The sequence below is a fragment of the Vitis vinifera genome, chromosome 12 (genome assembly GCF_030704535.1).
Source record: "Vitis vinifera cultivar Pinot Noir 40024 chromosome 12, ASM3070453v1".
NCBI classification, from domain to species: domain Eukaryota; kingdom Viridiplantae; phylum Streptophyta; class Magnoliopsida; order Vitales; family Vitaceae; genus Vitis; species Vitis vinifera.
Window position 1 is genome coordinate 3689741 of NC_081816.1, and position 11572 is coordinate 3701312.

General features: G+C 35.5%; 1 pseudogene; it reads left to right on the forward strand.

The window, feature by feature from the left end:
* Positions 1 to 8792: 8792 nt before the first annotated feature.
* Positions 8793 to 10123, forward strand: LOC100252290 (trans-resveratrol di-O-methyltransferase-like; annotated as a pseudogene).
* The last annotated feature ends 1449 nt before the right edge of the window (positions 10124 to 11572 follow it).

An 11572-nucleotide genomic window follows, 5' to 3' on the forward strand; every position in this document is an offset into this window, starting at 1 on the left:
GAACTATACTAACATATACTCTGATATATATATTATAACAATGCATCATGTAGTTAACACATCTAACTACATTAAGGCATCAAGATTTGAGCAGAAGACATATTCCAGCCTCATCCATAGAGTGAGGAAAAGCCACCACAAGTATAGAGCTGCAGCAAAGGAACACAACATAGGCTCACATATTTCATTTCAAAACACTAAGGTTATGTTTTATTCCCAGAAAATATTTGAGGAAAAATGTGGGAGAAAGAAAATAAAGAGAAAAAGTAGAAGGAAAATAAAAATAAATTTAAAATAAATAAATTATTTTTATATGATACTTCAAAATCATTTCACTTATTCTAACTCTTCTATGTAAAAATAAATATAAATCCTAATTTCTTGATTTCATAAGGCGGTAGAAACACAGCTATTCATAGACATGCTTATGATGGTTGTAGTTGCGGGGAATGAGAGAAATGAGAAAGAATGGGAGAAGCTATTTTTGGCTGCAGGCTTCACTCACTATATTTCCTAATCATGTCTTTAAATTAAGAAAGTTTTCTATGGTTCAAAACAAGGTCCAAGAGGTTGGTACGTGTGAAAGATTGTGAAAACTTCTTTGGGAAATGGTTTTTGAAATGGGAAAAGTAGATATATACAACCATGCTCATAAAAATGATAAATGATTGAAGAATTTGAAGACTAAAATATGAAGAATTTGAAGACAAACTATGGAGGAACACCTCAATTCATTCTGTGATACCTTTCTTTACAAAGAATGAAAGCATAAATAAATAGCCTACAAATATGAGACAATTCCGGAATGGTACACTATCACCGGACGGAATTTCTCTTACATGGAAAGTGAATAAACTCTTACATGGGAAGCGAATAAACTACTCTTACATGGAAAGTGAATAAACTACCTTGCTAGAATTACTCCTAAATCAATTATAATAAAAGATGTACATTACACTAATTCAGGGAAGTAAACAGAGGATGCTAAATATGGGGAGGAACATGCAAGGTAGGAAGGCGACGTGGGCTTGATTTCCAACACTCCCCCTCAAGCCACGTTGTAGATGTTGATCATTCCAAGTTTTTCTATCAGATCTTCGAAGTTAACTCGAGCAAGAGCTTTTGTGAGAATGTCAGCCGTTTGACAGTTTGTCGGAGTGTAGCTGACTTTGAAAACTCCTTCTTCAATCTTTTCCTTGATAAAGTGTCGATCTATCTCCACGTGCTTAGTTCGATCATGATGAACCGGATTCTTAGCGATACTGATGGCAGCTTGATTGTCGCAGTATAACACCATGGGATGCTTCAATGGAACCCGTAATTCTTCTAACAGCCTGTTCAACCAGATTCCCTCGCAGATACCTTGTGCCATAGCACGAAATTCTGCCTCAGCATTGCTACGGGCTACCACTGACTGTTTCTTGCTTTGCCATGTAACCAAGTTCCCCCAGACAAATGAACAATAGCCTAAAGTTGATCTCCGATCAGTCATTGAACCTGCCCAATCTGCATCTGAAAAAAATCTCAATCTCTTTCTTTGTTGTTCTTTGAAAGAAGAGACCCTTTCCCGGTGTCATCTTGAGGTATCTCAATATTCTGATCACAGCAGTCATGTGTTTTTCGGTTGGATTATTCATGAATTGACTTACCACACTAACGGAGAAGCCGATGTCTGGCCTTGTATGAGAAAGATAGATGAGTTTCCCCACAAGATGTTGATATCTTCCTTTATCAACTGGCGCACTTCCATCACTTTCTTCCAGTTTGACAGTTGTATCCATAGGTGTTTCTGCCGGCTTGCATCCTAGCATTCCTGTTTCATTCAATAAGTCCAGAACGTATTTGCGTTGTGAGACTGCTATACCTTTCTTTGACCTAGCAATCTTCATTCCGAGAAAGTACTTGAGGTTTCCAAGATCCTTGATCTCAAATTCCTTTGTCAGTAATTTTTTAAGTAAGTCAATTTTCTCTTCATGATCACCTGTCAAAATTATGTCATCCACATATACAATGATAATTGCCAGTTTCCCTTCTGGGAAGTGTTTCACAAATAATGTGTGATCGGATTGACATTGAACGAATCCGTACCCTTTCACTACCTTAGTGAACCGTTCAAACCAGGCCCTGGGAGATTGTTTGAGACCATACAAGGATTTTCGGAGTCTGCAAACCTTGTTGAAATTTGATGTCATCTCAAGTCCAGCAGGAATGTCCATGTAAACTTCTTCCTCTAAGTCACCATTGAGGAAGGCATTCTTCACATCAAGTTGGTGAAGCGACCAATCGAGATTAGCTGCCAAGGATAAAAGTACACGAACAGTATTGAGCTTGGCAACTGGAGCAAAAGTTTCTTGATAGTCAATGCCATAGGATTGGGTGAATCCTTTGGTGACCAACCGAGCCTTATACCTGTCCACATTACCATCTGCCTTGTACTTTACTGTGAAAATCCACTTACACCCAACTGGTTTCTTACCTCTTGGGAGGTCAGTAATTTCCCACGTACCATTCTTTTCCAGCGCCCGAACTTCCTCATCGACTGCCGCCTTCCACTTAGGATACTTGAAAGCTTCCTGAATATTCTGAGGAACTTGTATCTTTGTGATGCTAGAAGTGAATGCACGAAACGTAGGTGATAGCTTATCATAAGAAATAAAATTTCCAATGGGATGCTGAGTGCATGATCTAACTCCTTTCCTCTAAGCTATGGGCATATTAAGAATATCATTTTCTAACTCGGAATCAACAGTACCATCAAGAGCGTTGTTACCTGGAAGTTTGCTTGGATTAGGACCCGGTTCTGTCTCATGGGTTTGTTGAGAAAGTGCTCCTTCCTCCGTTTCCTCTTGGATGTGCTCCTTATCCCACAAGTCAACAATGGACTCGGGCTGATTAAATGACTCTGGAGGAATGTGATTTTCAGTGGTGATGGGTGACTCACTGAATGACTCAAGATCCCAAAATTGATATTCCTGAGTTGAATTCTCCCCCTGAATATCGTTTTTGGGATAGTAAGGCTGGGTTTCAAAAAAGGTGACATCCATTGAATTGTAGAATTTTCTTGTGACCGGAGAGTAACACTTATACCCTTTTTGATTTGAAGAATACCCAAGAAAGATGCACTTGAGTGAGCTAGGATCAAGTTTACTTCTATGTTGTTGATTGATATGAACAAAGACAGAGCACCCGAAAATTTTGGGTGGGATGGTGGAGATGAGACGAGTAGTCGAAAAGGATTTTAGGAGTGTTTGACAAGGTGTTTGGAATTTTAGTACCCTAGACGGCATCCTATTGATGAGGTAGGTTGCCGTAAGAACAGCTTGCCCCCAGAATAATTTTGGAACATTCATGGAGAACATTAGTGATCTAGCCACCTCTAACAAATGCCTATTTTTTCTTTCAGCGATTCCGTTTTGTTGTGGGGTATCAACACATGAACTTAAGTGAACTATCCCTTCTTGTGCTAGAAATTCTCCTAGAATGGAGTTGAAATAATCCATAGCATTATCAGACTTTAGAATTTGTATTTTTGACTGGAATTGGGTCTGAATCATATTTTTAAAATTTTTGAAAATTTGACTCGTTTCAGATTTTTCTTTCATGAGGAATACCCAAGTTAATCTAGTGTGATCATCTATGAATGACACAAACCACCTAGTACCAGTTACATTTTTTATTCTTGACGGACCCCAGATATCGCTATGAATCATTGAGAATGGACTAGACTCTTTATAGGGTTGAATGGGAAAATGAGACCGGATTTGCTTTGATAATTGACAGATTTCACACTCAAAGGATTTTGGATTTTTATTAAATAATGAAGGAAATAAATGCTTGAGATACATAACATTTGGATGACCTAAGCGATAGTGCCACAACCTAATTGCAGTATCGTTATTTTGACATGAAACCGAAAAAGAATTACTACCAACTGCCATTTGAGGTTGTTCTTGTGGATCGTGGCGCTCCTTAAGGATGTAGAGTCCAGAGCATTCCTCAGCATTGCCAATCGTCTTCCCCGAATCCAAATCCTGAAATTCACAGTGAGTGGAGGAAAAATTAGTAATACACCTCTTTTCCTTAGTGAGTTTACTAATTGACAATAGATTACGGTCCAAGTTAGGAACAAGGAGAATAGAGTTGAGAGTAAGATCCCTTGATAGCACAACTGAACCTGTTCCGGCAACCTTTGATAGTGAACCATCTGCTATTCGGACTATTAAATTATTTGGACATGAGCTATATGTATCAAAAATTGTCGCATCTCCAGTCATATGATCAGATGCTCCTGAGTCCACTATCCAAGGTTTTTTTACGTTTCTTACCAGCAGTGAAGGCACTCAAAAAATTACCTTTGTGAGCCAAGGTTCCGGAACCAATGACCTGGTTGGAAGATGAGCCAGTTTGTGACTGTACTGACAAAAGAGGAGACAGTAGTTTCTGAAGCATCTCCATTTGCTCCTTATTAAAAGGGCTAGCTTCAGGTTGTGGCGATTGTTCATCGATAGCCACATGATTGCCTCGTCCTTCTTTCTCAAGTGGTTGATGTGGCTTCCAATCTATTGGTTTTCCATGAATCTTCCAACAAGTTTCTCTTGAGTGTCCCGGCTTTCTGCAATGATCACACCAAGGTCTACCTCCTTTAATTTTTTGACGGTTGTCAAAAGGAGCGAATTGAGTCTTAAGAGCCGAGTTTTCTGCCATATTCAGTTGTTGATGGGATCCCATCATGAGATTTTTCCGACTTTCTTCGCGACGGACTTCAGAGAATGCCTCTCTGAGGCTAGGTAAGGGTTTTACTCCCATGATTCTTCCTCTGATTTCATCAAGATTTTTGTTCAAACCTAACAAAAATTTAAACACACGTTTCCCTTGAACAATCTTTTTATACAAAAAACCATTTGTAACACAATTCCAGTTATGAACCTCAAACGTATCAAGTTGACGCCATAGACGAGTAAGAGTATTGAAATATTCAGTTACCGTAAGGTTTCCTTGACGCAAATCGTGGAGGATGCCTTCAATCTGGATGATTTCAGATGTGTTTTCCTTGTCTGAGAAAGTTTCTTTTGCAATGTCCCAAATTTCTTTGGCAGTATCAAATGACAAAAAATTTTCACCAATGTCAGCGGTCATAGAGTTGACTAGCCAGGACATGACCATATTATTTTCTGCTATCTACTTTTTGTAGGTTGATGCTATGGTTTCTGGTGCCGCCGAAGCTCCGGTGATGTAGTCATCTTTCTCCTTTCCCCGTATAAACATTAATATGGACTGAGACCATTGCAAATAATTTTGCCCATTCAGTTTATTGGCTGTGATTGGAAGATGAGAGGTTTCCATCTGATGAGAGGATGAAGACGATGAGATGATGATATCAGAAGTAGAGGATGATGAGTTGGTAGCCATTCCAAAGGCTGGACCGTATTTAGGCATAAATTAGAAGAATAGAATTGAGTAGAAAAAAAAACTGACTAAAGATGAAGACAATGAGACAGGATTAAACCTGCTCTGATACCATGAAGAATTTGAAGACTAAAATATGAAGAATTTGAAGACAAACTATGGAGGAACACCTCAATTCATTCTGTGATACCTTTCTTTACAAAGAATGAAAGCATAAATAAATAGCCTACAGATATGAGACAACTTCGGAATGGTACACTATCACCGGACGGAATTTCTTTTACATGGAAAGTGAATAAACTCTTACATGGGAAACGAATAAACTACTCTTACATGGAAAGTGAATAAACTACCTTGCTAGAATTACTCCTAAATCAATTATAATAAAGGTTGTACATTACACTAATTCAGGGAAGTAAACAGAGGATGCTAAATATGGGGAGGAACATGCAAGGTAGGAAGGCGACGTGGGCTTGATTTCCAATAATAATGATACTCTTTTATGAAATTTATGTATTGATGATATCATTTTTGGTTTGAAACGGGAAAAGTAGATACCACCTTGCTCATGAAAACAAAATGATAACATTCTTATTGTGTAAATTTATATATTGATGATATCATATATGGTTCTACTAATGAATCTCTTGGTCAAGAATTTTCAAGTTGTATGCATAGTGAATTTCAAATTAGTATGATGGGAAAGCTCAAGTTTTTCCTTGAATCTAGTGGTGCTTTTAATCCGTAGAGTTGAAGTTACGAAGTCCCTTTCTCTTTGGTTGTGCATATTATGTCGTTCCTCATGGATTTCTCTTCCACATTAGAGGTTGTGGAGTATGCTTGCTCTATGACCGAAAGTTTGGAATTGGAAATGTTTCGGTATGTCAAGTGGAAGAATCATAAGGTTCTGTTAATTGTGCACTGAGCTTTTCATTATTCGCAGGCTAGAGCTTTGTTTCACTGCAGTAGGGCCCGAAACCGGTTCTCTAATTGGTTTCTATAAGATCTTAACTATTCAACAGATTGATGAGCACATGAGATATCTTGAGCTTGGCTAACACACCTAAGCTGTGTAGTTTTCCATTATATTTATAGTTGTACAATTGAAATGTCAAGCGTATAATAATGAAACAATCAAATACACGTTTGTAGGAGTAAGTTACGCTAATAGTTGGATTATTTTGAATTGGTAACAAAATGGATGGAGTGAAGAATTGGTGCAGATACTCCTGGATTTTTTGCTAAAGATTCTGATAGTTTAACACGCCCCTCAAATTAATGGGGTTTTGACAAACCATTAATTTGCTCTTTAGATACCGAAAATGTTGTGCAGTTTAGTCTTTGGTGAAAACGTCCGCTATTTGATCAATGATTGAGACATGTTGGACTTTAATATCATTGTTGCATACTTTCTCCTAAATAAAATGATAGTCAATCTCTACTTGCTTCGTTCTTGCAAGGAACACCGGATTTGAAGTGAGTGCAATTGCCCCAATGTTATCGCACCATATAGTCGGTATGTGGACTAAACCAATAGCCAATTCTTTGAAAAGCATTCTAAGCCAATAGACTTCAGCTGTAGCAAGTGCCATTGAACGGTACTCGACTTCGATACTTGAACGAGATACCATATTAAAAAAAATTCCTTTTTTTTTAACTTTTTATACTTTATATACTACATTAAGACAAATTAAATTGTTATTGTTATTATTATTAACACCTCATTAATACTATTAGTTATGATATTAGTTTATATTATTAATTTTATTACTAATATTATATTCAAGTTATAAGTATAACAAAGAGAAAAGTGGATTTTAACTCACTAATTTAAAAAAAAAACTTTAATTTTTACAAATTAGTTTTATCTTCATCCATTTAAAATTTTTTTAAAATACATGCACTTTTATGATCATTTCCTAAAATACCCATTTACTTGATAATATTAAATAAAATTATCAAAAAATTAATTTATCATTTTAATTTGATAGAAGTATCTTACAAATAAATATATTCTAATTTTTTATTATATAATTTGATATATAAATTATTTTGAAAAAAAAAATCTCCAATCCTCAAGTGATAAATAAAATCTTTCTAATTTCCTAATTAATAATAATTTTATATCTTGTATTATATAAATCCACACATCTTCTCTTTTAAAAAAAAAAATTGAATAAAAAATTTGTTAATTGAAATCAACAATAAAATAAGAAATTTTAAAAATTTAAATATAATTAAAACTAAAATACCTAAAAATTAAATACAATTAAAACAAAAAAAAATTAAAAATTAAAAAAAATTAAAATATTGACTCTCATTGTATTTCCAACTCTTTCTTGAATTTATATTTCCTACTAGTGTGATTTAGGTAGGTGAAAGTTAATATTTATTTTTATATTTTTAACTTTGAAGTTTTTTTAGCTTTAATTATATTTTTAATTTTTAAAATTTCTAATTCTGTTAATCTCAAATCCATTATCACATTAAAAAGAATTGTCAATTAGTATTATTAACCTAATAAGTAAAAGATTATTTTTGGAAACAAATATATGACTTGTGAAAAAGTAGGTGTATTTTAAAATGTTTTTAAATTGATGAAAATAAAATTAATTTATAAAATTTGGGGTTCTTTTTTTATATTTTTTTCAAATTAGTGAGTCAAAACCAACTTTTCACTATGATAAAAATACATTAATCTTACAATATTAATATTTTAAATATATAATACATTAAGACATAACATAATGAATCAAGATGTAATCAATTTATTCCTTATTGTCTTTACAAAGGCTACATCAATTGACCATGGACAATCCCCTCTTTATTAACCTATCTATAGTTAATCTCCCCCAAATATCTTCCCAAGAAAAAATACACATTCTCAAGGGAAACACTATATTAGTCTCAACACTTAGTGATTTGTGGTACAACTTCACACAAACCCCTGCTATCCTCTTTCCAAAGTGAAGTGTCCTCTTCTTCTTGCACTTTCAAAGGGTAAACAAGATCCAAAAATTGGGTCACCTTTTTTATCTCCCAATCTTTCAAGGGTCTTCTAAGTTGAACCTCCTAATAGCCATCTCCACCCAAAAATTTGCAAGTATAGCATTCTTGGATCATAAGATGTTTTTCAACACTTGTTCCCCCGATATGCAAACATATAGGATGTACACGACCATAGGAATACACTAAGAGTCAAAATTCGTATTGTAGTTTTCCCTTTTTTTTTTTTTTTTCTTTTTCTTATGCATTAATTAATTAATTTATTTGTATAGTTTTATTATTATTATCGTATGGGAACATTCTAGCTATTGTTATAAAAGGATCAGTGTGTAAGGGTTTGGATGAAAGAAAGGGAAGGAAATTAGAAAAGATTAAGATCGATGGAATGTTTGGGAAATCGAGAAAGAGCCACTGAGCTACTTCAAGCACGAGTCCATACATGGAAGCACACAATGAACTTTGTAAACTCAATGGCACTGAAATGTGCAATTCAACTTGGCATTCCAGATGTCATCCGCAGCCACAGCCAACCAATGGCTCTTTCTCAACTGATCACTGCACTCTCGCTCGAACCAACAAAGGCTCCACGCCTCTACAGACTCATGCGTGTTCTTGTTCACTCTGGCTTCTTTGCTCAACAAAAACTACTCCATAACAGTGAGGAAGAAGAAGGGTATTCACTTACTTTTGCTTCTCAGTTCCTACTAAAAGATGAGTTTTTCAGTGGAGTACCATTCTTGCTGGTTCAGCTGGATCCAATATTAACCGCTCCATGGCATTTCTTGGGCGATTGGTTCCAAAATGAAGACCCCACCCCATTTCATACCGCACGTAGGAAGTCATTTTGGGATTACGCAATTCATGAACCAAAGCTCAACGATATATTTAATTAAACCATGGTTAGCGACCCCCGGCTGATCGCAAACATGATTGTTAGACAATATAAGGAGGTGTTTGAAGGGTTGACCTCTCTGGTGGATGTTGAGGTCGGCATAGGAATAATGCCCAAGGCCATTGCTAAAGCATTTCCACAATTGAAGTGCATTGTGTTTGATCAACCACATGTTGTTTCTAACTTGGAGGTTGGTGAAAACTTGGAGATTGTTGGAGGGAATATATTTGAAGCAATTCCTCCGGCCGATGCAATCTTACTAAAAGAATATGGCTTAAATCTCCCTTTTGTTTCCTTTGTTGAGAAAACACTATAGCAATCTCCTCTCTAGTCAAGAGGTTTTTAATACACCCAAAAGTCATCTCTAAATTCATTCGATCTACCATATTTCCTCTATTAATGAATAAAAAAAAAACAGGCCATATTGGCACATATTCAACAACCAGTCACAAGTATAAATGTTTTCCCCCCTTTGGACTTGTTATGTTTTGTGTCCCTAATTCTGATTGACATGATCTTCAGTGGATAATACATGACTGGAGTGACGAAGAATGTGTGAAGATACTGAAGAAGTGCAAAGGGGTGATTCCAAATAAGGGAGGAAAGGTGATAATCATAGACATGGTAGTGGAGAGCAACAAATGCGATAATAAGGCGGTGGAAACACCGCTCTTCATAGACATGCTTAGGATGGTTGTAGTTGCAGGGAAAGAGAGAAATGAGAAAGAATGGGAGAAGCTATTCTTGGCTGCAGGCTTCACTCACTATAAGATAACTCCAGCATTGAGTTTAAGGTCCCTCATTGAGGTTTACCCATGATAATTCTTGGTTTAATTAGTACTTGTTTGTTTATTGATCATGTATGAATCAGATTTGTGTGATCATGTTTGGATGTCATGGATGTGAAAAATGTTTTTATAAATGAAGAAGTGTATATTTCCTAATCATGTCTTTAAATTAAGAAAGTTTTCTATGGTTCAAAACAAGGTCCAAGAGCTTCGTGAAGATTATGAAAACTTCTTTGGGAAATAGATTTTGAAATGGGAAAAGTAGATATATACAACCATGCTCATAAAAAGGATAAATGACGATACTCTTTTATGAAATTTATATATTGATGATATCATATTTGGTTTGAAATGGGAAAAGTAGATACAACGTACCTTTCTCATGAAAACAAAATGATAACATTCTTATTGTGTAAATTTATATATTGATGATACCATATTTGGTTCTGTTGGAAACATGCCTTAGGTTGCTACAGTTCTGGGCAAACAAAAAATTGCTGAATAATTGGTCAATAGACCAAGTCTTTAGGAAATATTTTCTACATATATATATATATATATATATTGGCTTGATATTAAGAATTGGCTAGACATGGCTTGAAATTAGCAAATTCTCTTGACTTTCTATTATGTTTCAACTCTATATAAAGAGCAATGCAGTGAATAAAAATATACTTCCAGATACCAAGTTTTTTTTCTTTACTGAAAAAGTTTTGTTTTTCCTTTACTGTCATAAAATTTCTGCCCTGTTCTTGTATCATATATCAACAATTTGGTATCAGAGCAATTCTTCTTGAGGGATCTATGAGTTGAGTGAATCCAAAAATGGAAACTGAAACAACTTTCTCTCATGTTGCACCACCGATTTTTGATAGTGATAACTATCAAGCCTGAGCTATTAGAATGACAGACCATCTTGAAGCATTAGATCTTTGGGAAGCTATAGAGGAAGACTATGATATTCCCCCATTGCCGGCGAACCCTACGATGACTCAGCTTAAGACCCACAAAGAGAGGAAGACCAGGAAGTCCAAAGCTAAAGCCTACTTATTCTCTGTTGTTTCAAGCACTATATTTACAAGAATCATGAACTTGGAGTCAGCAAAAGATATTTGGGACTACCTCAAAAAGGAATACCGAGGCAATGAAAGAACCAAAAATATGCAAGTACTCAACTTGATCAGGGAGTTTGAAATGTTGAAAATGAAGGAGACAGAAACCATCAAAGACAACTCTGACAAGTTGTTGGGCATAGTAAACAAGGTGAGGTTGCTTGGTAAGGACTTCTCTGATGAACGAATTGTGCAAAAAATTCTTGTAACTCTACCTGAAAAGTATGAGTCTAAAATTTCTTCATTAGAAGAATCTAAGGATTTGTCAAGCATATCCTTGGCAGAATTGGTGAATGCATTGCAGGCACAAGAGCAAAGGAGAATGATAAGAAAAGAATAATCGATGGAGGGTGCTCTTCAAGCAAAGG